Source organism: Mustela nivalis (assembly GCF_964662115.1).
Source record: "Mustela nivalis genome assembly, chromosome: 6".
Classification (NCBI taxonomy): domain Eukaryota; kingdom Metazoa; phylum Chordata; class Mammalia; order Carnivora; family Mustelidae; genus Mustela; species Mustela nivalis.
The window spans coordinates 151,593,630-151,620,097 of NC_139025.1; the positions used below are offsets into that span (position 1 = coordinate 151,593,630).

The 26,468-nt window shown below is 48.9% G+C and overlaps 1 protein-coding gene across 6 annotated transcripts in view; it reads left to right on the forward strand.

Annotated features, from left to right (window-relative positions):
• The first annotated feature begins 20 nt into the window (after nucleotides 1-20).
• The window catches only part of ZNF592 (zinc finger protein 592), a 47,297-nt gene continuing 20,849 nt past the window's right edge, over nucleotides 21-26,468 (forward strand). The window contains exons 1-3 of one of the 6 annotated variants that reach the window (XM_082736142.1): nucleotides 21-68; nucleotides 124-326; nucleotides 16,882-16,965. The gene's annotated coding sequence lies outside the window, so the exon portion shown is untranslated. Of the gene's footprint in view, nucleotides 327-623; nucleotides 864-12,559; nucleotides 12,669-16,881; nucleotides 16,966-26,468 lie in introns of those variants that run through there. The other 5 variants (XM_082736143.1, XM_082736144.1, XM_082736146.1 and 2 more) reach the window with 5 other exon arrangements.

Genomic DNA, 26,468 nt, shown 5'->3' on the forward strand with positions numbered 1-26,468 from the left:
GGCCCGCGCCTCGCAGCTCGCCGCGGGGAGGGAGGCCGGAGGCGGGAGCGGGAGGCCCGAGGCCGGAGGCCGGGCCCAGGCCGGGGCAGCCCCTCCGCCGCGCCGCCCTGGGCCGGCGCCCAGGTCCGAGTCGTCTTCCGCCCGCCCCCCCACCTCACCCGCCCGCGGCCCCAGCCGGGTCCCGCCGCCAGGCCGGCTCCCGCCCCCGCTCCGCCCCCGGAGCCGCAGCCCCGCCCGCCACCGCCGTCGCCATGTTGTGGCTCCCGCAGCCGGCGCTGGGGACGCGCGCGGCCGAGCCCGGGGCCTGCAGCCGCCGCCGCCGCCAGGTAAGCGCCCCCCCGCGGGCCGGGCCAGGGCGGGGAGCCTGCGGGCCGGGGCCGCCGCCGCCGCCGAAGCCGCCTCAGCCCGCCGGCCGGGGCCGCGCCGAGCCGGGGCCGAGCCCGCGCCCGCGCCGCGGCCCTGCAGCCGGGCGGACCCTGCGCGCCGCCCGAGGCGAGGCGGCAGCCACTTCCCCCGACCGCCGCCTGGCGGGCCCCTGCCGCCACCCCACCCCGCCTCCGGCCGACGGGCCGCCTGCCCCTGCCGCCGCCGCCGCGACCGGCCGCCGCCGCCGCCGCCCTCCCCGCGCGGGGCAGGCGGCCGCCCTCGGCCACAGCCCGCGGCCCCTCGCCCGGGCGCGGATAACGGTGCCGCTTCGCCCCGCCGGGGCGCCCTGTCAGCCCTTCCGTCCCCCGCCGCGCCGAGAGCTGGCGCCGTCCTGGGGCGGACACTTCGGGGGTCGACCCTCTTGGGCGCCCCTCGGTCCCTCCCCCCACCGCCGCCCAAGTTCTGAGCCTGGGGGAGGTTTCTTCGGGAGCAGACAGGTATTCCTGCTCCAGAGTTGGGGGTCTTCAGGGGGGGACCAGGCCTGCTAATCAGGGTGGAAATGATCTCTCTGCAGGGGCTCTTTCTGCCAACCTGGGAGTGTGTGTGTGGGGGGGTGGTGGGAGGCTCAATGTGACCCGAGGGAGGACAGGGGAGCGTCAGCTGGACAGATGGCCTCCTGGCCTTGGATCAGCGTGTGTGAGGGGGAGGGGTCCATAGGACCTTAGGTATGCCTGTTCCTGAGAACCCCAGGATTATGGGAGCTGCTCAGGGATTTTTAACTTTCTGTTTCTTTGAGTAGGCCAGAGGGAGCATTAAAAGTCCTGGATTGGAATAAATCCACAGGCCCACCCAGGGAAGCATGTCTGACACCCAGGACTGGCCTAGAATAGGACTGGCAGTAGGAGAATGGGACTTGAGGGTAAGATGGTATTTGGCTTAGGGTTGGCCCACCTGCCTTCAGCTCTCTGTTCATACAGGCCCTCTAGGGTGCATCTGTTGGTGTGTACAGTGTGGCTGAGCATACAGGATGTGGACACAGATGCCTGGCCTGGTGGGTGCTTGCTGGGATTTCATGGGTCTGTTTCCTCAAACTCACAGGTACATTGCACAGTGAAAGAGAGAAGAAAGCGTGGTGCTAGCGCACATATTTTGACTGTTTTCCCAATGGTCATGGCTTTGAGTCACTCAGTAAATTTTTACTGAGCACTTACTATATGCTGGGCACTGGATAAGGTGTTGGGAGGATGGTGGTAAACCAGAAGGACATGTTTTTGGCTTGAGCTGGTAGCCTAGTGGGAAAGCCCAATAATAAATAATCTGGAAATTTCGTTCCACACCGAATATTTGTCAACATATATGTGCCGGGCGTTGTTTTAGATGCTGTGAAGAAAGCAAACAGAAATACCTGCCCTCGTTGAGCTTTCAGTCTGATGTGTGTGTGTGTGGGAAGGAGCAGGAGGCTGGGAAAATAGATTGTGAAAAATGCAGCCTCTTCAAAGGGGCTAAATGCTAGGGAGAAACAGAAGACAGGGAAGGAGGATATGAGATACTGGGTGGGGGTTGAATTTACATTCAAGTGGCCCCAGGAAGGCCTTCTTGGAAGATGTCTTTTGAATAAAACTTTGAAGGAGGCCGTAAACTGATCATTTCAAACTGGGCTGAGCTTGAGGAAGGAAAGAGGACCAGAATGCCGAGAGCGATGGGCCTTGGTTTGATCTGGGGGCTTTGGGAAGGCTTCCCCGAGGAAGTGACGTCTGGGCTGAGACCCGAAGGAGGGTTAAGAGTTAACCATGTGTGGAGCAGTGCAGAGCTTGGCGAGTTGGAGGAAGTGAAAGAGGCCTGTGTGGCTGGAGGGGGTGAGGGGAGAGGGAGAGGGGAGGTAAGTCTGTAGAGAGGTGAGTTAGATCACAGGGGGCCTTGGGACAGAATGGCTCCTTCCCCACCCCTCCCTCAACTTCGGTCTGTATCCCCCGTGAAATTAGGAACCTTTGAAGGGTTTCAAGTGATTGACATGATGACATTTAGGTTTTAAAAGGTCTCTGGCCTCTGTGTGGGGAATGGACTTTGAGATAAGCAGGTAAGGTGAGGCTTTCTCCTTGAGTGGTCTAACCACTTGATCTGCTTCGAAAAGCCTCAGAGAGTCTGGGGGGAGATCCTTTTCCTCAGAGTCTATTTTGTGCAGCTTTTAGGAAGGCAAAGGAAGACGAATTAGCATATATGGAGTGCCTGCTAGATGGAAGAATCAATTTGAGAGACTTCACCAACATCATATTTAAGTTCATCCTTTCTGCAACTTAAGAGAAAGGGCTTGTCCTGCCCTTTTTACAGATACAAGCCCAGAGGGAATAGGGAACAAGCCCTGAGGGGATAGATGACTTACCCAAAACCACATTTGTAACACAATCTGGATTCAGACCCAGGTATCCTGGATCCCAGAGCCCACTGGCTCTGGAACCAAACTACTGGAGTTTGTGTCTTGCTTCTGCCACTTGCTAACAGAATGACTTTGAGTTTAATTTCTTATGTGCCTCAGTTTCCTGTTTGGAAAGGCCTCAAGCTTTTCCCATCTTAAATGTAGATCAAAGTACCTATCTCATAGGATTGGTAAATGCAGATAAAAGTACCTACCTCGTAGGGCTGTTGTGCATATCAGATTAAACAAGCCACGTAGACGCAGCACTTACCTCACATGTTAGTCGCTATTATTACATTTTTAAAACTCTCATGCTTTCTCTTAGCTATGATTTGGTCACATTGGATGAGATTAAATATATAGATTTAATTTAAAATTTTAATTTTAAAGATTAAATTTAAAATTTAGTTCTTGGATTCTGGGAGACTCTTTTCTCCCTCCCCTTTTCTCTAAATAATGCCAGTGTTCCATGTGATCAATCATTCAACATTGATCTCCCATTTCATTCTTGACACTGTGGTAGGACTTTTGGATACAAAGTGAGTTCCCTCCCTTTAGAACCTCAGGGTGTCCAGGGGAGGTCAGATATGTAAACAAAGGAGCTACAATGTACTTAACAAGTTCTCTAATGCTAGCTAGTTAGAGAGCTGTTGGGAGCAGTAGGAACTAAATGCCTAGGGGGAGTAGGGAAGACTTTGGGGGCAGAAGTGGCTTTTGAACTGGGCTTTGGAGGAAGAATAGGAGTTTTACAGGCAAGTGAGACTTGGCAAAGGACAGTCTAGGTAGAGAGAGCTATGTGTGAAATCATGGAGCCCTGAGAGGTTTGGTTGGTCTGGACAGGAGGCTGGGAAGCTGAGTTGGAGCTGTGAAAGGCAAGTCAAGTTTGGATTTTATACTACAAGCCACAGAGAGTGTTAGATGAGTATTAGATACATCAGGTACACACCATGGTCGGTGCTGGAGTTAGGGAGTGGAGACAGATGTCACTCTGGAGGTGGCTTTATTTTCGCGGGATCACTGTGTTTCAGGATCTGGTTCTCAGTTTCGTAGTCCTAAAATTCAGTTTTGTAGGGCACTCGGAGCTTATTGGATCCAGGCAGACTGACTCACTAACCAAACTTGGAAGATACTGATGCATAAACTTAGGGTATTAACTGGCCATGAGAAATGAAACTGCAGAATGACAGATGTTCTGTCCTCTGGCCATCCCCCACCCCTTCTGGCCAGGGCTGGGACATGTTAACAAACGCTTGCTCCTCAATTCCTGTTTGTTTTTCTCAGGCCCGTGAAGATGCATCCTTTTCGTTAACACAATCTTGACTTAAGCTCCATACAGTGTGGGCAGCCACGATTATTAATTGATAGAATGCATGATTCTGTATAGTGTGGGTTGGATCATATGTTTGTGACTCTTAAGGAAGAGGAGGAATAATTTTTTAGAAACAAAATACTGGAAAAGGGTGTTTCTCAGAATTGGTATCCAGATTCTAAGTGGTGTGGGTAGTCTTGTAGCTAAAGGGTGGTTGTGGACAGATGCATTGGAAATTGTTCTGGGAACAGAGGTCTGTGAACCCAGGGAGGGGGCGGGGAGCTTTTGGTTGCACTGGAAGGAGAGATTGGTTTAGAATTTTCGTTTTCCCTACACATCGGAGACAGAAAATAAAGTAGTAACTCCTCCCCTCTACTCAGCCTGGTCATGGTGAGCTTTCCTACTGGATTGGAATCCTCAATCTGGATTGGGGTTTGAGCCTCATCTTAACCTTCTTTCTGCTTCTGCAAAGCTGAGAAGGGTGGTGGATCTTCTAGAGTTTTGAATCTTTGTTTTTCTATAGTGAAAAATAAATCCAAATAGACCAACCTAGATTGTGGGCTAATTCTTTTTCTTTTAAAACTCTAAAAAGAATTACACCAGAATATTCATGTAGAAAATGCAGGGAGCACAGATTAGGTATACTAAGGAAATACAGCTTACTGATAGGTCCTCTAACCCAGAGCTACCGTTAACGTTTTAATATTCAGTGTTTGTATTAGATCTTTATCTCCAGCTCCATCTTTTTTTTTTTTTTTTTAAGATTTTATTTATTTGTCAGAAAGAGAGAGGGAGAGAGAGCAAGCACAGGCAGACAGAATGGCAGGCAGAGGCAGAGGGAGAAGCAGGCTCCCTGCCGAGCAAGGAGCCCGATGTGGGACTCGATCCCAGGACGCTGGGATCATGACCTGCGCCGAAGGCAGCTGCTTAACCAACTGAGCCACCCAGGCGTCCCCAGCTCTATCTTTATATGTAACTTTGTTTTAACTTTTTCTTTTCCATAAAAAATAGGAACACCTGAATAGGAGAGAATTCTGAGTGCAGAGCAGTTTTGTGTACTCACAAGCTGTGCTCGCTCCAGTGGTCTCCCTCTCTGTGTTCTAGGAGTGTAGCATTGTGATATCCATTAGCTAATTAATATTGAGAAATGTTTTAGGATCAGAGCGGTACTTAAGCCAACCATTTACTTTTCTTTGAAGTGGGAAGCGTGTATTTGTTGAAATGACCTATCTGATCCTTTTTATAACTCAAAAGTTGGTGAACACCTTTCCAGTTCGGTGTCACCCACAGAGTCATTACTCAAACCTCTCAGCACTTCTGGGGTGTCCTCTGTTCACTGTGTGACTTTGGGTAAGTCCTTTACCTTCTCCATTTTAGATTCTGTAGGTGTTGGATCAAGAGGTAATGGTGCCCCTTTTTTGTCACATCTCCTGTCTTCCAGGAGATGAAAAGGCTGAGGATATCCATACTTGTGATTGATTGTGGAAAGACTGCCACAGTGTTGAGTGAAAAGACAGGAGTGTGTCCACTGAGCAGATTAACTCCTGGCCTCCAGTCAGAGTGTGTGTGTTTTCGGGGGAGGGGAGCTGAGGGGATCTGTATCACTTTGTTTTTTCTGTTGATGAGAGCTGCTCAATTATTGGGGAGCCCACTAGAAAACTACTTTGGGCAGTTCAGAGGTGGCATTAAGGGTCTTGTGCAAAACTAAGTCTCCAGGATTATTCAGAGAATTGAGACCTACTACCCTCTAGGGTTAACTCAGAATGGACCCCCTCCTGTCTGCAGAACAGTTTGCTGGGAGACCTCCTTCCCACTGAGTGGTGGGATTGGGTGGTTTTGCTTTTGTTTACATGTTTGCCTGTCACTTGAATTTTCTCAAGGTTTGTGTATCATCTTTACAAAAACAAATAATCAGTTAGTCTGTTTTCATTTTGGAGATAAACTTGAATGCCCTGAGGCAAAAACTCAGACTGCCCAGAAATACGTCCCTACGGAAGAGTCCTGATGTCCTGATGTCGGAGCCGGCCACTCTCCTGGGTCACTCAGGGGAAATTGCCTTTGTTAGATCTGAGGTGACTTAGGCTGGGACCTCTGACTGGGCCAGTCCCTGAATTCAGAGGTCCCGGGCTGCACCATCTGGAAGGGGTGGTTAGAGTGTGACTTGGCTTCTAGCTACATTCGGTGGGTGTTTTCTTTTAGAGTGCTTTTAAAGAAATCACTCCTTCCAGGTGTGGTCCCCGGCCTTCGCTCCCCTGGGGACCACAGACTCAGTCTCCTGCTTGTCAACGGTGGGGCATGCCAGAGGCCTTGGTGTTGTGACCTGGGGGTCATGGTACTGTAAAGAGAGGGGTTCCTGTGCATAAGCCTCACATGCATTCCTAGGATTTCTCTCCTTCTGGGGGTTTGGCTCGTTCTGGGTGTGAGATGGGAGGGGGGTGGCTACTTCTTTCTCATTTTCATCCGGTCTTGGGGCAAAGGAACATCTTCCCCACACTGCCCTGGGCAAGCTGGCGTTGAACACAGGCCGGTAAAGTGGGCTCTGGTTTGCTGGCGGATACAACATCCTACTCCTGTTTGCCGATTCAGCTCCTAACATTGAAGTTGTTCCTGAGCAAGCCGAAGGGCAGAGGGAGACCCAAGAGAGGTTTGAAGACAGGTGTCCATTATAACTGCAAGCCTCTCGGGGCTATTCTAGGGCCTGAAAACACATCTGAGGCAGAGTTTTGGCATTTTCAGAGGAGAAGGGGGCCCCGGGGTGGGCAGTGAGCAGCTGTTCAGATTCTTCTGGGGCTTGGCCCAGCCCAGGCTATGCTGTGTATGGGCAAGGGCTGCGCTCTGCCTTCCCTTGCTGGACGGACTCTCCAGACCTGAGCTGAACTGGCTGAGGTTGTAAAAACTTCTTCACTGTTTGAGATGTCATTAGACCTATAAATCTTCAGGCCCTTAAAAATATTAGATGTGTGATTAATTCTACCATTATTCTTAATTAGAATGTTTACTTGCATTTAAAATCCCATGGAGCCTTTTTGCAAGGGCGCCATCATTGATCAGGAATCCACAGTTGCTTGTGAAAGGCCTAGCCTGGGCCCAACCCAGAGCTGGGTACTCTGTGGAGCACAAAAGAATCCTGTGAGGTGAACTCTGCCCTCAAGGAGTCGCCCCACTGAAAGCAATTAGAGAACAATTTGCTTGCAGACCAGGGATATCTTAAGGGGGCTTTTCTTGCTGAGGGTAGTGGTTACTTTCACACGGGTCACCCCTCTGAGATGGCTGGGGTTTCCTCTGGGGAACATTCTCTGGTACCCAAAATGGATTGAATGGCCCTTTGGGAGGAGGGAGGTGGCGGCAGTGATGTAATCTCATGGTTCATTTCTTCACTTGTCTCCCGGTGACACTCTTTCTCCAAGCCCCTGAGCCCGTTAGGAGAAGGTAGCCAGTGACCCACAAAATATGAACCCAGTGCTTGTCATTCCACCATTCTAGCTCTGGTTCTCTGAGTCTAAGGCTTTTGCATTCCCACTTAGACTCCCCTTTTAAAATATTTACACCCCCCTGGGAGAGGTCAGACTCTTAGCAGTTCATCACCAAATAGTAGCTTTAATTACCAGGAATTAATTAAGTCAACTGAGAGAACGACTGGGGCACAGACAGGCACTTGGGGGCAAGAGTATCCGAAGGGACACACTCCTGCAGGGCAGGAGAGAAGTGAGAGCAGCAGAAGAAACTTTGATGCCCATTAGTTGCCGCAGGCAGGTCCTGCAAACTCAGGGATCACCCTGGTGGTCCTGCTGGCTGGGGCCTAGGCTGCAGCATGGGCACAGTCCTAGCACCCGCCCAGTGGGCTTTGAGGCAGAGGTGGAATTTGGGCTGACTCTTACAGGGTTGGCAAGACGCCCCCCCCCCCACTTAAAAAATAATATATGCTTACTTTGGAAAAGTTTTGGAGCATTCAAGAAGAAAAATCCCTCCTAATTTTATAGCTCGTGATAGATGGCTGAAGTGCATAGGCAGAGGGCAGTGTCTCTTGGACAGTGTAAGTTCCGGTCCTCCTAAAGCCTTCTGTCAAAGACTAAATGCCAGTCCTTATGGTAGCCCTCCTGCGTCCTGCCCTGTCTCCTCTGACTCCCTCTGCTCTGGTTTGGGTTCCTTGAGTGTACCAAGCACTCCTGCTTGCTCTCCCCTCTACCTAAAACCTCTGTTCCCCCATGTTCTCATGGCTTGCTGTTGCACTTGCCTCCGAATTGCAAAAGCAGTCCCTCCCGTTTCTGATTGCGGTTGGGGAGCTCCTGTCGAGGAAAGCCCTATGACTTGTCCTGAATCTGCTTGTTTGTGACTGTGTGTCTCCATCCAGTGGAACGTCAGCACCCCCGGAGGCGGGGACCTGGCACCTAGTAGGTGCTCAGCCATGATCCCTGAGTGAATGAATGCGCGTGCCTGTGTAAGTGCAGGGCGTTTGGCTGTGGCATTGGAGCGGGAAAGGGCAGTGTCTGGAAGCTGGAGCGGAAGGAATGGGTGTGGATGGTGTGGAGAGCAGGGACAATCTTGGCAGGAATGGGGACTGGACACATGGTCCAGTGTGTTCTGGTCGCTACAATCTTACCTCTTAGTGGCATGTTGAAGGGGAAGGCAATGATTGGTCTTCGAAGCAGGTAAAGAAGCTCCCGTGGAAATGTAAAAGCAGTGGACTTGGTCTAGGTCTAGAGTATGGAAGTTCTCAAAAGCTTGGCTCGAGGAGCTGGGGTAGGTGATAAAACTTCAGGGTTTTGAGAAAAGTGAGTGACCTGACGAAAGCAGTATTTGGGGAAGACTGGTCTCCAGGAGATACGCAGGGTGACCATGGGAGAGAGACTGAGGCAGGGAGGGGAGAGGCAACAAGGATGTGGAACGGAGAACATCAGTGAGACGGGGTCGTGGCTGGATGCTCCCCATCTTCTGTGTGTTGGCCTTGACAGAGGCTTCCGGCACTCCCAACTAGGTAGAGCTCAAGTATTGTCTGTGGCTTCCAGTGAGTTTTGGAGGCAGGTGAGGTGTGAGTAAGAGGAAGGGGAAAGGAAGAATCCTCCTTAGGTGTATCAGGTTGGTGGGTCTGGGGTAAGCACACGGTCGTATCCTGCACCAGGCCTGTGCTCCCAGACTGTAACCCAGGATTGTGAAAATTGTTCCCTGTCTGAAGGTAGCTGTTAGTGCTCTTGGGTTTTCTTTTGAACCTATACACTTACCAGGACTGTATCTGAAATCCATTTTGTTCGATCGCCTTCTTTCAACTTCATTTTTTGTCTCCATAGTTTTATCTGTTTCTCAAAACAAATTGTCTTTGACTCACAAACCCATTTGGATTGGGTTAATTGACTGGAAATACTTATTTCTAAATGGTTTCTGTTTCATTAGGCTTCTAGCCTGTTTTTAAAGAGGCTTTTGCCAAGATGAGATCAGTGGAGCAGTGATTTGGCTATAATCAGCTTCTTCCCTGTCATCTTTTGGTGTAAGCTCTGTGTTGAGATTGGTGTTTCTGATGCATTCAGTCCTAGAAAAGTATTTGAGTGCTTGCTGTGTGCCAGGCACTGTTTTAGGCACTGGGATTATAACAGGAAATAAATAAAAATCTTACCTTCAGGAAACTCATTCTAGTGTGTGTAGGCTTATAGATAACACGCAGAATATAAAGTATGATGGAGAAAAACAAAGCAGGGATGGAGGTTAGGGAGGTTTGGTGGGAGGCAGATTTTCTCTTTTAAATATGGAAATCAGGGAAGTATCACTGATAAAAAGACACTTACACAGAGATCTGCAGGGAGGAGCCATCGGGGTAGAGAGAAAAGCCAGGAGACAAAGTCCTTGAAGCCGGAGAAAGCTTGAGGAGTTTTGGGAATAGCAAGGAGGTCAGTGTGGCTGGGGCTGGAGTGAGATGGACGAAGTACGGGAGAGGAGGCCTGAGTGGTCCCACGGGCTTGTAGGTCCTGATGGGGCACCTGAATGAGAGGGGAAGCTCCCAGCAGCTCTGCCTCCTTCCTGGAAGTGTTGCCTTAGTTGCCTGCCATGCGGAGGGGCTTATGCAGTGGCTCTTGCGTGGGTGGGTGGGGCATGGGAGTCTGAATCATCTGGAAGCCTCTCTTGGGCCAGCTGCTTGGGTCATCCTGGCCTCCAGGGCCACCTGGAGCACTGGTGCCATTTCTGGGGCTCATTCAGTGCCAATGCCATTGTTCCATAGCCACCAGGTAACTGTCACAGCTTCGGAAGCCTGGGTTTACCCCACTGCTTTGCAGTCAGTTTCCAGGGAGGTCCAGGAGTCTGCATTGTTAGCAAGCTTTTGGGGTGATTTTTGAGGCCAGTGCTCCCTGGACCACACCATGGTTCTCAACCCCAGAATTATCCATCACCTGTGGTAGTTTTAAAGAATGCCTGGCCCCATCCCTAAAGATGCTGATTTAATTGGTCTGAGTTGGGGTTAGGCATTAGTCTTGCTCCCGACCTCTTCCTAATGTACATCCAGGGCTAGAATCACTCGTCGGAGGATTAAATAAGCCTCGTACCCAGAACTTGATGGGGGTGTTTGAATGGGTAACTGTGAGTAAGGGACTTCGTTCCGCCCCTCTGGGAAGGCTAAGGCAGGGCCGGCCACCTTGCCAGGGATAACAGGCATCTTTCGTGGTGATATTTACGTGCTTTATCTCATTTGACCGCCTCACTTCTTTTGGGCTCCGCTTCCTTGCTCATAGAGTCAGCGGCTTAAAAATGGTTTCCTGGAGTCTCTTTGGCTCTGACCGTTCTTGATCTTTCTAGTGTTGGAAGAACCTCTAAATCAGAACAGCATTCTAGGACACTGTTTACTGATGTTGTGTCTTGGAACACCCTAAGGTGCATCATAATTATGGCAAGGGCTTGTAGCAAATGTCTCAACGGTAAATTGAAGGAAGATGTGTTCCATCACCCTGGGAAGAGGAGGGTGCTAGAAAACTGAAATGTGTGCCATCGGACCCCGGTTCAGAGCTCCTAACGGAACCCCTACCTTGGTCCATGGAGGCAGGTGGGAGCCTGGGTGTTCTTCTTGGCTCTCCCACTCACTGGGGTGAGTTTCATGCGAAGTAGAAATTGTGTTTTATAAACTGTGAAGCTTCTATAAATCCAGCAAGAAGCAGGCAGCCTGGATCAGCGACCCCTGATACTCAGGCAGGCCGGCCCCTCTCTGCCCCCAAGCTGTGTTACTGGAGACCGGAGGCAGTTCGAGTGACCTGATGGAATCCAGTGGCCCCGGGAGCTAAGGTTAACCAGGAATAAATAACCAGGCCCGTCCTGGAGTGCCTCAGAATGAACTCACCTCGGAGACGTGAAACACCCCTCTGCCTGGCACCCGCGGCTTGGATTTTTGTCCTTGTTGGGACGGCACAGTGTCTGCTTCTTAGTTTGTGTTTTGAAATGTGATGGTCCAGTAAGAAGAAGAAAAGGTTTAGGGGAAGAAAGTTTTTCTGTTTCTCTTCGGTAGAATTGGTATATTGAGTTTCCTTCCCTTCCCTTTAACATTTTCCCACTCATACTGTCTCTGTCTGTATTTCGAATCCAAACTAAATGCTGGTCTCTCAAAGTTGAGACAAAAATGAAGTCAAATGAGGAAATGCCAAATTAGAGTGAGCGTGAGCAGAATTTGAAATGCGACTTTTCATCCTGTCATTTGTGGGCACAGACCTGATGGGCCATTAACCAGTTTCTCCACATTGGCCAGTTCAACCCGAATCTCGGGGCACTGTGACCCAGCGTGAGAAGTTTTCCAAAGTTCTGGAGGCGATGCTAGTGCTCAGCTACAGTGAAGATCACCTACTTTTAAAAAAAGGCTCTGCCAGCTTTTCTGTATCTTCTCTCGTTCTTATCCCCTGGTTCAGTGTTTGTCTGTTTCCTGTCCCCCTCCTGTGACTTTCCCCAGCTTGCCTGACCCTCTGCTTCCTCCGCTTCAGCTGGCCTCCTGAGCTGTGTGGAGGGGTAACCTTGCCTCCCCTCCATGTGCACACTTCTGACCAGCCCAACATTTAGGCATCCGGCAGTCTGCTGGGGCACTCTGGAAAACTAGGAGGTAAAGCCTGCTGGCCCCTGAGGTGGGTAGCATAATGCTGAACATGTGTGTTTGCTATGTTGAAGGCAGTGTTGTAAGAACTTCACAAATATTAACTCATTGAATCCCTACAACAGCCCCATTTTATAGACGGGGAAAATGACACAGAGGTGAAGAAACTGCCACAAGGTCGAATGGCTGGCGAGTCTCAGAGCTGAATTTGAAGCCGCGGAGCCTGTGCCCTGAACCACCACACCGTGACGGGGAGGGGGAGATGCTCTGCGGCCTTGAATCTGGGGCTTTGAATTTATGTTTGGAGATTTTCTCAGGGTCTGACATACACTTTTATTTCTGTGATTATTACCTTAACTTACGTAGACATTTACCTTCAGGCCTATTAAAAAATGTTTTATTTTTCTTCTTTCCTTAGGTGGTGGTTGGAAACTAGACCATGTGCCTAGGTAGATGTTATTCCTTTCTCCATAGCTCTCCATCCCCAGCAACGCTCACCACGCCCTTGTTTTGAGAACCTCTCTGAGGTATGATGTCTAGGCTGACCTGAGCTGGCCTTAAAGACACACAAGTGATGTCTTTATGTTCCTTGGTACCTTTTTTTTTTTTTTTTTTTAAATTGTGGCAAAACATACATAACAAAATTGACCATTTTAACCATTTTTAAGGTACTGTTGAGTGGTGTTAAGTACATGCTTACCATGTTGTACATCCGTTCCCGCCATCCAGAATCTTTTCATCACCCCAGACTGAAACTCTGTACCCATCAAACACTAACTCCCTGTCCTATTTCCCCCTTAGCCCCTGGTCACCACTGTTATGCTTTCTGTCTCTATGCACGTGACTGCCCCAGGAACATGGATTCCTAGGTGGGATCATAAGTATTTGTCCTTTTCCACGTGGCGGATTTCACTCAGGGATGTCCTTGAGGCTCATCCATGCTGTAGTGTGTCTTGGACCTTTGTGTCTTTTTGAGGCCAAATGATATTCGGTTTATTTGTATCACATTTTGTTTACCCATTCATCTGTTGATGGACACTTGGGTTGCTTTCATCTTTTGGGTGTTGTGTATAACGCTGCTATGAACACATGTGTAGGAAGTACTCTTTGAGACCCTGGTTTCAGTTCTTTTGGGTACGTCCTCAGAAGTGGAGTTGCTAGATCAGACGGTGGCTCTGGGTTTAGTTTTCACTAGGAACTGCTGTACTGTTTTCCTTAGTGGCCGCACCGGGTTATGTTCCTACCAGCAGCCCAGGATTCTGATTTCTCCATGTCTTCATCAGCACTTGTTATTTTCTGGAATTTGGGTGGTTGTGTTGTGGAATAGCTATCCTAATGGGTGTGACCTTGGTGGTTATCTGGTTGGACTCACAGAGTCCGCTATCCACGGATCTGGTCCTAAGTGAGCGGAAATACACACATGTAGAGAAAATGATGGACTAGACCTCCGTGTACGCCTCCCCCACATCCAATAGTTATTAACTTGTGACTAATCTTGTTTTGTTTAGGAATACCCTCCTTGATCTCTTCCTTCTGCTCTGTGTCATTTTGAGGCAAATCCCAGACATCACATCATTTTATTATTTATTTTTAAAGACTTTATTTATTAATTTGAGAAAGGGAGAGTGAGTGCAAGTGGGAGAGGGACAGAGGGAGAGAATCTCAAGCAGACGCCAGGCCGATGTGGAGCCCAGCACTGGACTCGATCCCATGACCCTGGGGTCATGACCTGAGCCAAAACCAGGATTTGGCTCATTTTATCTGTAGATATTTCACTTTATGTCTGAAAAAGACAAGGAATTTTAATAATTCATTTGTCTGATGGTAGAAGGGCACATAGACCTTTAGGTCCCTTATTCCCTGTCCTTCCCTTGGGCACACATGCGGACACCTGGATGTTACATCTGTTGCCTTACCCTGAGGTTGGTGAGAAGCTTGCTTTCCTGAAGAAGGCTGGCTGCCCTTAGGTCAGAGGCGTCATGGTGAAAGAGCCCACCCAGTCTCCATTGACAGGGGAGAGAGAAGAGGAGGAAGAAGGGATGAGGAAGAATGTGTGTGTGTGTGTGTGTGTGTGTGTGTGTGTGTGTGAGAGAGAGAGAGAGAGAGAGAGCGAGTGAGTGATGGAGGGGAAACCACAGCACACCCTAAGAATACTAGCATGTTCCCTCTCCTTGCTCTCTCCCCGCAACCCCTCGCCTCCAGAAAACCCTTTGATTTTGAAATCTTTGAGACTGTAGTTTGCCCGTGGTAGATGAGACCAGTGACACACACAGAGCCACCAAACACATGGGTACTGGAGATGAGGAAAAAGTAATCCTGTGGAATGGCTACTTTTTCTTTTCTGGGGCCCTTTTGTTCAGGGAGTGGAGGCTTGGTTCCCAGCAGGCCTGAGGCTACAGGTTTTTGCTTCTGTTTGGGTGTCCCTACTATCAGGAGAAGATGCTTTTACAAAACTCTGCGGGAGGGACTCCCGGAGGGTGCTGTGCGGACAAAGAGGAGTCCTCTCCTTTCCTCTTAGTCTCTGGGTTCTGTCCCTTTCTGACAAAATGCAGTGCCGGTGTGAGTGCTAAGATCTGTTTCCAAGCAAGGAAAAGGAAAGGGAGTGAGGGTTACAGAGTATCAGTTTTTGTCTTGGTTCTCAGCTCTCTTTAAACTTTGTTTCCTATAGCTGGTGTGTATCCTCTCAGTCAGCTGACCGGTGCTGCCTACCCCCAACTCCCTCCTCTTTCATCCACTCTTCTTTTTGTCTTTGTTGAGATAAAATTCGTATGCCATGCAATTCACCCATTTAAGCACACAATTCAGTGGTTTGTAGCGTATTCAGTCATATCCCCTTTTCTGAAGACTGAAGACTGCCCTGTGCCCTGCCCTTCCCTCTTGGTCTCGGAGGGAGCCTGCCCTTTCTGCTGGCGTCAACACGGATCCCATCCACAAGACGGATGAGCTTATCATAGGGACGTTGGCCAGTGGTCACTTTCCAGAGGTTCAGTATTGAACTTAGCCCTGCAGGAGCCCAGGGCACACGGACAAGTGCTGCTTTGGGGAGACCCCTTCCCACTGGCAAATCCCATCACCTCTCAGGGTCTCTGTGCTTATAAAAAGTGAAACACAAATTATGCTGCAAACTTGCCAACTGCTTGACTATGAATAAACCTGTGTGGGAACCTGTGACTACCCTTGAGCAGTCTTAGTTCTGGGCAGGTGAGCCCGTCAACTCATTCCTCCTTTCTAGTGGCGGAATACCTTTCCGTAAACACAGCGGAGCTTACACAGAGACAGTGGAGACAAGCAGTTATAGAACAGGTCAGGGGGCGGGAAGGGCTTCTAAGAGAAGATCGGGAAAGGACTGGGACTGATGGCGAGCATGGGGAATGGTGCGCACACCGGTCATGGAAGGCTCCCGACGGAGGGACAATTGAGTAAAGACCTGGTGGCAGCGATGAGGGAGGCCCGGAGACCTGAGGGGAAGGATGTTCTGAGCAGAGGGAACAGTAGCCCCAAAGGCTCTGAGCAGGGCCATGCTTGAGGAACAAGGTGGAGGCCTGTGCCCGCCCGGAGCCGCCTGGCTGACAGAGAGAGGCGTGGGAGATGGAGGCCGTGGAGGCCGCCCTGCTCGAAGGCTGGAGTTCACCCTGCGGGAGACGGGCCGGCACTCCAGGAGAGGAGGAGTGTGGTCTGCTGGGTGTGTTAGGAGCCGCGCTCTGGCTGCCGTGTTGAGAGTGAGCCGTAGGGGCAAGGCGGGCAGGCTTTCGCAGGGACCCTGGGAGAGAGATGGTGCTGGTTGGAGGCAGGAGGAAATGGTTGCATTCGGAAGAGTTTTGGAGGAGCACTTGACGGGATTTGCTCTTGGACTGGAACGAGGGTATGAAGGCAAGAGGGCACCTGAGGAGGCCGGATCTGGCCTAAGCGACTGGAAGGACAGAGCGGTCACCAGCCGTAGGGGAAAATTGAGAGTTAGGCTCGGACAGACTACGTTTGAGCTGCCTGTCCGCGTAGAAACCCGAATGTAGAATTGAGGAGATACCAGCTCAGAAATAGGGGGTACCTGTAGTAGGGCTTATGAAGCAGCAGGAGAGAGAATATTTTACTGAAGTTACTGTAGCAAAAGTCAAAATTATGCCCCGAGAGGAGTAAAGGAATCAAAAGGGAGCACAAAGGAGCCCACCGAGGGGACCACAGCCAGAGAGAGCCCCTCTCCCTTCCTTGCCTAGAAGCCAGTGCTCTGATGAGCCTTCCGTGGCACCCCCGATGTGTGGCTGCTGGATGTTTGCAGGGGGCGTGTGCAGGGCCCTTGGGAGCAGGGGCTGGGCCTTCCCTTCGTGTCCTCAGTGCCAGGCGTGTCTTGGCATCTGGGGGAGCTGCCGAGGTAGATGAGCTCAGCGCACCTACCTGTCCGCCTCCCTCCCTCTCTCCTTCTCTGTCTTCCTTCCCGCAATTTTTTTTTCCTAAAATTTTATTTTTAAGTAATCCCTACACTGAACGTGGGCTTGAACTCACAATGCTGAGATCAAGAGTCACACACTCCACCAGCTGAGCCCGGTGCCCCGACCCTCTTCTTTCCAAGCCCAAGTTCTCCCGGTGTAAAATGAAGAGGGTGGACTAGGCCAGTGCACTGGAATCACTGGGGAGGCTCTAAAAAAAAATGCAGGGATCCATCCCAGACTGGTCAAATCTCGATTCCCGAGTAGGAGCTTGGGGTTCTGTGTTTGAAAGTCATCCCCCCATGTTGTTCTTTTGCAGTCAGTCCAGGAGCAGTCTGCAGACGTGTATTTGGAAGCCACTGGACCAGATCATTTCTGAGGTCCCCTTCAGCTCTAACATCCTGTGAGTCTTGTTAGAATGTTTGCAATATAATTCTCTTCCTGGGAAGTGGGATTTTTGCTTGGGGTGGAAGGGCCTGGAAGGGGAGAGGAGAAGCTGCCTCTGGGGGCAAAGTGTACCCTGGCAGGACAGACAGGGGCAGGTGTGTCAGCTGGGGTTTGGGGAGGCATTGAAGAACGGTCCTGGGAGGGACCGCTGGGGAGGGGTCTCTGAGTAGTGACAGCTTACTTGCCCCTGGGAACCACATGTGTTAGGCCTCAGAAATAGAGGTAAACGATGAGACCCCAACTTTGGAGAGGCTTTATAGGCTGATGAGAAAACTCAGGATCCCATCTCGCTGTGGGAATCGCTGCTACAGCAGAAGGCAGGGGAGGAGGGCAGGGGATTGGTGTCTCGCATTCAGAGAAGGCATGTGGAGAAGGGGGCCCTGGAGCTGAAGCTTTGGGCAGAGGAGGTGTTCTCAGGCAGGTCTGTGTTGGGGGCTGGTGGGGTGGGGTGTCGGGTGTTCTGGAGCCAGGAGGAACAGCCCAGGCCCTGACACAGAGGCAGTCTGTGAGAACTGCCCGTGAATGAAAGGCACCCCGGGAAGTCACTGGGGAGGTGGGCAGAGACCAGATGGGGATGGGCTCTCCACGCTGGCTAGAGACAAGGAGCTATTTCCCGGAGGGGACGGGCATCTTGAGGAGGACATCTCTGTGATCAGATGCATGTGTTACCGTAACCACTGTGCAGAGTGTGCGTTGGAGGGGGCTAAGACCAGATGGAGAAGAAGACAAGCGAAAAGCTTTGCTGTTTTGCCAGGTCCATTGTCCAACGGGGCACCTGCTTTCTTGTACTGCTGTGTGTCTCTTTGGGCTGCCCTTTGCTGACGATTAGAGTACCAGATGCCTTGTGGAATGAAGCACCGGCTGCTGACCGACTCAGAGCGCCCATGCCTGGGGCCCCTGAGACGCACAGGCAGGCTTCGGTGTGTACTCGGGCGGCAGGGCCAGGTGTATGGAAGAGGGTCTGCTTGTCCACTTCAGGAGTTAAATTTTACGTAGAAATTCATAGTTTTAGGTTAATTTGCCCAGTCGTTATAGCCTGGCCTATTCAAGGGCTCAGAGATCCTTCAAGTTAGTTTAATTTTCTTGATAAACCGAAGCCTGCCGACGAGCTTTTCATAGGTAATTGCTGACTGCGTCAGGGCAAAGCCGTTCTGGGGTTTCACCATTTCTTACTCTTCTTGCTCTCCCGTTCCTGGCCTGGGACTTTGTTCTGGGTCTTTCCCCATCATCTGATTTCACGGAGCTCCCTTCTCTACCACCCATGAGCTCAGTGCCCTTCTCTCCCCATTGTTCAGCCAGAGTCCAGCTAAAGCTCCTGCGAGGACCGTCGGCAGCAGCTTGCTCTCACGCCCGCTCCCTTGTTCTGTCTTTCTCCTTGCCTCGCTTCCACTCCTGGGACAGAAGTTCGCCCCAGCGGGCCACCAGCTCAGGCATTTGCTTCCACTCTCAGCTTCTTCTAAGTAAGCGTGAGATTTCACTCACTTGTGGTGTGCATCAGACAGCTTGACTTACCCTTTGCTGTGTTTTCCCCGGACTGCTCCTTCTGAAAGAGAAAGCAGAGGATAACTTCCACTTAAGCCCTTTGTAAACCCTTAACTTTTATAACAATAATTGAACACGTATCGTTGAGTGAACAGATTATATCAACACATGAGCCGTATTCAGTCACGTGAGGGAGCAGGGTGAAGCGTTTGCTCACAGGTTATAAATACGCACACACCTGTCGTGCTAGTCCTTATCCAGCAAGCAATGGCAAATTCGAGGAAAGTCAGTTTTGTGGTTTCCAGTCCAATGTTCCTTGAATCTTGTTGCCTTTAACTTTTATCCTATAAATCTGTCACATGTCGTTTGCTTCTTTGTCTTATTAAACAATATACTGAATAGAGATCAGATTTTTCTTAATGTTTTCAGAGTGCCTCTGCCCCCTTGATGTCCTGTTTCTGAACTTTTATTAATCTACCATTACCGAACTTAATATTAAGGGAAACAGATGACCTAGTTTAATGTTATTTGAAATTCAGAGGCTTCAATGCTGAGAGAAAGGAAGCTCATAGGTTTAGTGACAATTCTTGTTCTTAGTTCCTCAGGCCCCCCCCCCTTTTTTTAAATTTCTGGATTCCAATAAGTGTGCATGTTACTACATTTATATATTTTGCCTGTAACAACTTCAGTGTATTTTCTTTTCATTTTGTTTCTTTTTTTTTTTTTTTTAAAGATTTTATTTGTTTGAGAGAGAGAGAGAAAGAGAAAGAACACGAGCAGGGGAGGGGGGTAGAGGGTGAGGGAGAAGCAGGCTCCTTGCTGAGCAGGGATCCAGGATGCCAGCTCAAACCCAGCACCCCCAGATCATGACCTGAGCCGAAGGCAGAGGCTTCACCGACTGACCTCCCACCCCAGATGCCTGTTCAGTGTATTTTCTGACGAATGAGTAAAGTTATGTCTTATTTGTGTACATCTTTTATTTCCAACTTCAGAATGCTTCCCTTTCCTCTCTACTATTTTAGGTGTGAGGTGTGATGAACACATGTACGCGTCAGTTATCCTCTCCCTCTCTGCTAAACCTTCATCTCTCCAGAATAGAAGAGTTCTAATTTTTAAGCTCTTATTAGAAAGCTCTCCCATCTTGGGGCACCTGGGTGGTTCAGTGGGTTAAAGCCTCTGCCTTCGGCTCAGGTCATGATCTCAGGGTCCTGGGATTGAGCCCCACATCGGGCTCTTTGCTCAGCAGGAAGCCTGCTTCCTCCTCTCTCTGCCTGCCTCTCTGCCTGCTTGTGATCTCTCTCTGTCAAATAAATAAATAAAATCTTTAAAAAAAAAAAAAAGAGAAAGAAAGCTCTTCCATCTACTTTATAACTTCAGGCTTATCTCTTAGGACCTATTCCTATGCTGCTGTGTCTTTCTTAAGGTGCACGGAACCGATACTGAGCAGCCCAGCCGGCTGTGGACCCTGGTGGTTTTGAGTAAGGGCAGGATCACAGGTTGTGTTTCGTTTCCAGTATTCTTTCTGATCATGTGCGGTGTTTTCTGGGCTTTTTGGGATAAAACATGCAACGTTGGCTGCAACAGTGGCCAAGCCTCTTTACTGAACAGCGTCACTGAGAACTCTTTACTTTAAAAGTGTCATTAGGATCACTTTTCCCTAAACGTCCCTTCACTTTGGCTTCACTGATGCCCCTTTACCGTACTTTCACCCACTCGTGCAGCCTCCTGAGAACTCACTGTCTTTTAATTTCGCCTTTTGACTTCTGCAACAGTTTCAAGACCATTTGCAGTCTTGAAGGTTTCACTTTATTGCTTGATGGTATAGTTACAGAAGGAGAATGCTGTGGTCATCCCTCAGGAAGCTTACAGCCTAATACTCTGCTAGATCATTGGTTCCCAAAGCCTACTGGACACAAGACCTCCTTTTTAAAAAATTTTTTTCACAGACCCTTGTTCAGTAATGGTATGTATGTACGCATGTGGGTATGTAACACATATATGTGTATGTATTTATTATGTGTTACATACGTATATCTTAACCCACTGAGCCACCCAGGCACCCCAGTAGTGCTGGTTTTTGTTTCTGTTTTGTTTTGTTGAGAGGGTGGCGGAGGGTCAGAGGGAGAAGGAGAAAGAGAATCCCACGCACGCTTCTTTCCCAGCTGGCAGCCCAATGCGGGGCTTGATCCCACAACCCTGAGACCAAGACCCTGGCCAAAATTTAAGAACCAGATGCTCAAATGAGTGAGCCACCCAGGTCCCAATAGTGGTGTTTTTAATGGCTGGTTCCTAGGACCACATGTATGGATACAGCTGGGTCCCCTTATGGGTGGGGGAGCTACAATTCTCGGTAATTTAAGGAAGTATTAAGCTTGAGTCCAGAACTGGTCCGTGGGTTTAAAACTCCACTGTTCATGGTGCCCTGTAAATGACAATCACAGTCTCACACACAAAACATACATTCACCCAAGTTGTATGGAATTCAGTTTTTTTTTTTTTTTTTTTTTGGAATTCAGTTTTTTTAAAAAAATTTTTTTGTGAAATTCTGACATTTAGATTCTATAAGAGTCTGCCTGCTTGTTCTGCCCTAGTCCTCTTGTTCCTGCCCCCTCAGAGAACTCTTAGACCTGATGAGAGCCTTTCGGAATTAAGGTGTTCCCCCTCCCTCATCTGCTGACATGTTTACTTAAGTGTTGGACAAACATTTCTTGGGCAAGTAGACGATCCTGTAATAAACAATAGGGATGGATCTATCGATCTGCCAATCTATTTTCAGTGTCCCCATCTCCCTGCAGGGAAGCTCGTCAGGGGAGGGCACAGCCCCGCCTATCAGCCCTGGTGCCGCTCTCCGCTTCCTTGGTGTGACGTACATGGTAGCAAGGGTCGCCCGAGTAATAGGGACCAGGAGGCGGGGGCCTGCCTTGCCTGGTGACAAGACACCCCCAGCTCGCTTGCTGGGCTCACCGTGCCTGGACCTTGTCTGCTCTGGTACTGCCAGGGCCGGCTTTTTAGGTTGGTCTTCATGGACACGGGGCAGAGGCCAGACCCAGGCTCTGGTCCCAGACACTGTCCCCTGGCAAAATGGGCAGCACTGTATGAAGTTTGCTCTTTCCAGCCCGTAGCAGGTCACAGAGACATGCTAAAGCTTTGTACCTGGACTGCACATCGTGTGTCAGTTACTGTATGTCAGTTACGTTAGGGAACTGGTTTTCCAGCCTGCGGTCCCCTGCTGAGGCACACCGGGTGTGCTTTCAGAACCTTATGTTAGTGATGTTTGGAGTCCTCCATAAAAAGCTTCTCAAATGTTTTTGGCCTTCCTAATTCCTTCTTCTTTTTGTCTATTAAAAATATAATTTAAGGGCGCCTGGGTGGCTCAGTGGGTTAAGCCGCTGCCTTCGGCTCAGGTCATGATCTCAGGGTCCTGGGATCGAGTCCCGCATCGGGCTCTCTGCTCAGCAGGGAGCCTGCTTCCTCCTCTCTCTCTGCCTGCCTCTGTGCCTACTGTGATCTCTCTCTGTCAAATAAATAAATAAAATCTTTAAAAAAATATATAATTTGATAAAATTACATAAGCAGTACAACTTGAAATAGTTTGATAGTTTGAAAATGCAGATAAAAGAAAGAAAATAATCTCACCTGTTGAGATACTTCTAAGATTTTAGAGTGTTCCTCTAGCCCTTTTCATAAACGTAGTATATAATGAAAATCTTTTGTTTTTTTTTTAATTTGTTTGCTTTTAATTTAATTTTTTTCAGTGTTCCAAAATTCATTGTTTATGCACCACAACTAGTGTTCCGTGTAATATGTGCCCTCCTTAGTACTCACCACCAGGCTCACCCATCCCCTTACCGCCCCCCCTAAAAATCTTTTGTTTTAAATAGAATTGTACTATATATGTATTACAGTATCCTCCCTCCCCCCCACTTTGTATCAGGAGCATAGCTATAAATCTTGTGCTGTAATGATGTCTAGTATTTAGTTGTGTTAACATACTATAATTTATTGAACCAATTCTCTCTTGTTGGAACTTTGGTTGTGGCTCATTTTTTGTTATGAAATTATTTTGTTATAAATAATTCTGCAGTTATTCTTTGTCATGTGAGTCTCTATTTCCTTGGGATAAATTTCTGGAAGTGGAATTATTGGGCCTTATGTATGCATTGCTAAATTGCTCTTAAGACAGGGTTTATCGGGGCACCTGGGTGGCTCAGTGGGTTAAGCCTCTGCCTTCAGCTCAGGTCATGATCCCAGAGTCCTGGGATCGAGCCCCACATCAAGCTCTCTGCTCTGTGGGGAGCCTGCTTCCCTCTCTCTCTCTGCCTGCCTCTCTGCCTCCTTGTGATCTCTGTCAAATAAATAAAATCTTAAAAAAAAAAAAAATCTTTGAATCTTTAAAAATCTTTAAAAAAAAAAAAAAAGACAGGGTTTATCAATTTATACCATCTTTAGAATGCTTACTTAGCAGGGGCGCCTGGCTGGCTTAGTCGGTTAAGCATCTGACTCTTGATCTCAGCTCAGGTCTTGATCTGAGAGTTGTGAGTTTGAGCCCTGCCTTGGACTCCACGCATGGAGCCTAATTAAAAAGAAAGAAAGAAAGAAAGAGAGAGAGAGAGAGAGAAGGAAAGAAATGCTTACTTTTCCACATCTGTGCCAATCCCAGGAATTATTAGTTTTAAAATATTTTATTTATTTATTTCAGAGAGAGCAAGAGGAGCAAGCGTGTGAGCACAAGCAGGGGGAGTGGCAGGCAGAGGGAGAGGCAGACTCTCTGCTGAGCGGGGAGCCTGTTGTGGGGCACGATCCCAAGACCAGGTTTCCCCAGGAATTATTTTTTGAAAACTTTGGTCAATTTAGTAAGCCCCAAATGGCTTCTCATTATTATTATTTTTTATTTTTTTAAAGACTTTATTTATTTATTTGATAGAGAGAGACACAGTGAGAGAGGGAACACAAGCAGGGGGAGTGGGAGAGGGAGAAGCAGGCTTCTCGCTGAGCAGGGAGCTGGATGTGGGGCTTGATCCCAGGACTCTGTGATCATGACCTGAGCCAAAGGCAGATGTTTAACAACTGAGCCACCCAGGCATCCCAGGCTTCTCAGTATTTTAATTTGTATTTCTCTAATTCCTTGTGAGGTAGCAACTTTTTAATGTATTCACTGTCCACTTGTGTTTCTTTTTCTAATTGTGTGCTCACCATTTTTGTTCATTTTCCTAGTGGGCTGCTTATCTTTTACTTACTTCCTGGCCTTCTCTATAGTAAAGACATTAATGGGAGTCACTGTCACATCGCAGATAATTCCTGTCGTGTACTGCTCTTTGCCTTTTAACTTTGTGCTGGCAGGGTTTTGATGACTACAACTTTTTACTGGGGACTCTTTCTCTGCAGTTTCTTCCTTTGCTTTTATAACAGTACATTTTGAGGGACGCCTGGGTGGCTCAGTTGGTTAAGCAGCTGCCTTCGGCTCAGGTCATGATCCCAGCGTCCTGGGATCGAGTCCCACATCGGGCTCCTTGCTGAGCAGGGATTCTGCTTCTCCCTCTGCCTCTGCCTGCCATTCTGTCTGCCTGTGCTCGCCCTCCCCCCCCCCCGATAAATAAATAAAATCTTTAAAAAAAAAATAACAGTACATTTTGATTAATTTCTATTTTCTACTTATAAACAGTGTGATACTTTGGAAAAAGGTTTAAAGAAATGCAAACAGGTACACCATGAATCCCTTATTCAGTGCTGTTGATTGTGGCTGTTTTTGGTTTTCCCTATGATGAGTAAATAGAAAACAGGTCTTGATCTTTGGCTTTTAAAAGTGTCGGCTTCGGTATATAAGATCCAAAGGTTAGAAAGGGTTTTCCTGCTGCCAGTGTTGAACCGCCATAGCTTTTCCCTGCTCTGAGTTTCCTAGCAGAAGATACCTTCCCTTCCCTCTGGCCGTTCTCCGCCAGTTCCTGAGATCGACCTGTGGGAGAGCATCACTTTCTTCTGTTGCCAGAACTCTCTGCCTGCGGCCCCTGTGACTTCCCGGCAGGCAGCAGTAGGCTCCCAGCTAACCCTGGCTCTCACCACCCAGCTACTGCCTCTCCTCCCTCACCAGCTTTCTGCAGCTCCTTGAAAACACCAACCCATTCTGCCCTTCTCCCTCAATCTTTTTTCCCCCGCTAGATTGTAAAAAAAGGTGGGGGGAAGGGGGAAAGAAAGAAACGTACACAGCAAATATCACAGAGGCACTTCCCTGTAGTTTGGGTCAGCCTGCCCATTCGGGGATGTTGGTGCTCTCCCGGTCGCCAGTGCCCTCCCCTTGCTGACGGGCTCCTGTTTCCAGGAGACAGTCATTTGTGTCCAGGAGCTTTCCATCTCATTTCAGAGTGAGATGCTGCCTGTCGTATTTAGTTCAGATAATTGGTATTTCACTTTATTATTACCAACCATAATTAGATGTATTCCCAGTGGTGGGTATTTTTCATTTTCTGTGGGAACTCTTAAGCAGGCAGATGTGTTTTGTTCAGGGTTGGAAAGGGGGGGCAAGAAACCGAACCTGCGAACCTGTTGATCCCAGGGGCTGGTAACAGATACACCTGTGCTATGCCACCTGCTCCCCTGTGGGTCTTTTTTTTTTTTAATTTTTAAAGATTTATTTATTTGAGAGAGCGAGACTGTGAGTGGGGGGAGAGGGGCTGAGGAGAGGGAGAGAGACTCTCAGGCAGACTCCCCGCTGAGCAGGGGCTGGGTCCCAGGCCCCTGAAATCATGACTGGAGCCGAAATCAAGAGTCAAATGCTCAACCAACTGAGCCCCCCAGATGCCTCTCCCCTGTAGTTCTAAGTGGGTTCCCCCCCTTTACTTACCTCTTTTAAAATTATAAAAGCAATCTGTCAGCACAAAGAGTCCTGAAAAATAACCCGCCAGTAGTCCCACCACCCTGCATAATTCCTTTTCCTTTTCTTTTAATCTTGGCTCAAATGCATACTTAGTTTTACATTGTTCTAGTCTGACAACGTTTTTTGGTGTTAGTTTTTTTTTTTTTTAAACTAAACATTATAAGTGAAATTTCTTTTTTTTTTTTTTTAAGATTTTTAATTTTGGGGGTGCTTGGTTGGCTCCATCGGTTAAGTGTCTGCCTTCGGATCAGGTCATGATCTCAGGGTCCTGGGATTGAGTCCCTCTCTGCTCAGCGGGGAGCCTGCTTCCCCCTCTTCCTCTGCCTGCTGCTCCCCCTGCTCGTGCTCTCTGTCTCTCTGTCAAATAAGTATATAAAATCTTTTTAAAGAAAGGAAATTATAAAAAAAGATTTTTTATTTTTAGTAAACTGCCTCCAGCATGGGGCTGGAACCCAACAGCCTGAGATCAGAGTTGCATGCTGCCCCGACAGAGCCAGCCAGGCGCCTTAGCGCTCTAAGTGATTTTCCATGTTGCTGTGTAAATGTCATCATTAGGATTTTTAATGGCCACATAATAGTCTATCAATTATTTAATCATTCTGTATTCTTGGACATTTAGATTCTGTGTGTGTGTTTGTCTCTTTTGTGTTGTTTTAATAACACCATATACTTCCATGTGTAGCTTTCAGGGATTTTTGTCGTTAGGATAAGAACATTGGCCTTGGGGCTCCTGGCTGGTTCTGTGTAGCCACTGCACTGCTTTCTGGGAGAGAGTTGTGTGGTTCTGCGTTCAGACAGGTTTTCAGTGTAATCACAAGGAATAACGAGAGGCTGTGCGGCTCTGGGATGCTGAGGCAGGTGCAGAATTCGGGGTTGAGCAAGGGAGGTGGTGGGGTTTCCTCCTAACTCCAGCAGGCTGGAGCCAGCGAGCTGAGCGCTGCAGTGGTTTCCTGATGCTAGGCCTCTTGCTAGGACCTTGGCTTTCCTCTCTCTCAGTAGTGCTGTGGTTCTCCTGCTCCAGAGCATGAAGGAAACAGGTGGCTTTGCTTTTCTTTGTCTATTAAGTTAGAATAAAATTTGGGGCTTCCCTGACACTGTTCACTGGA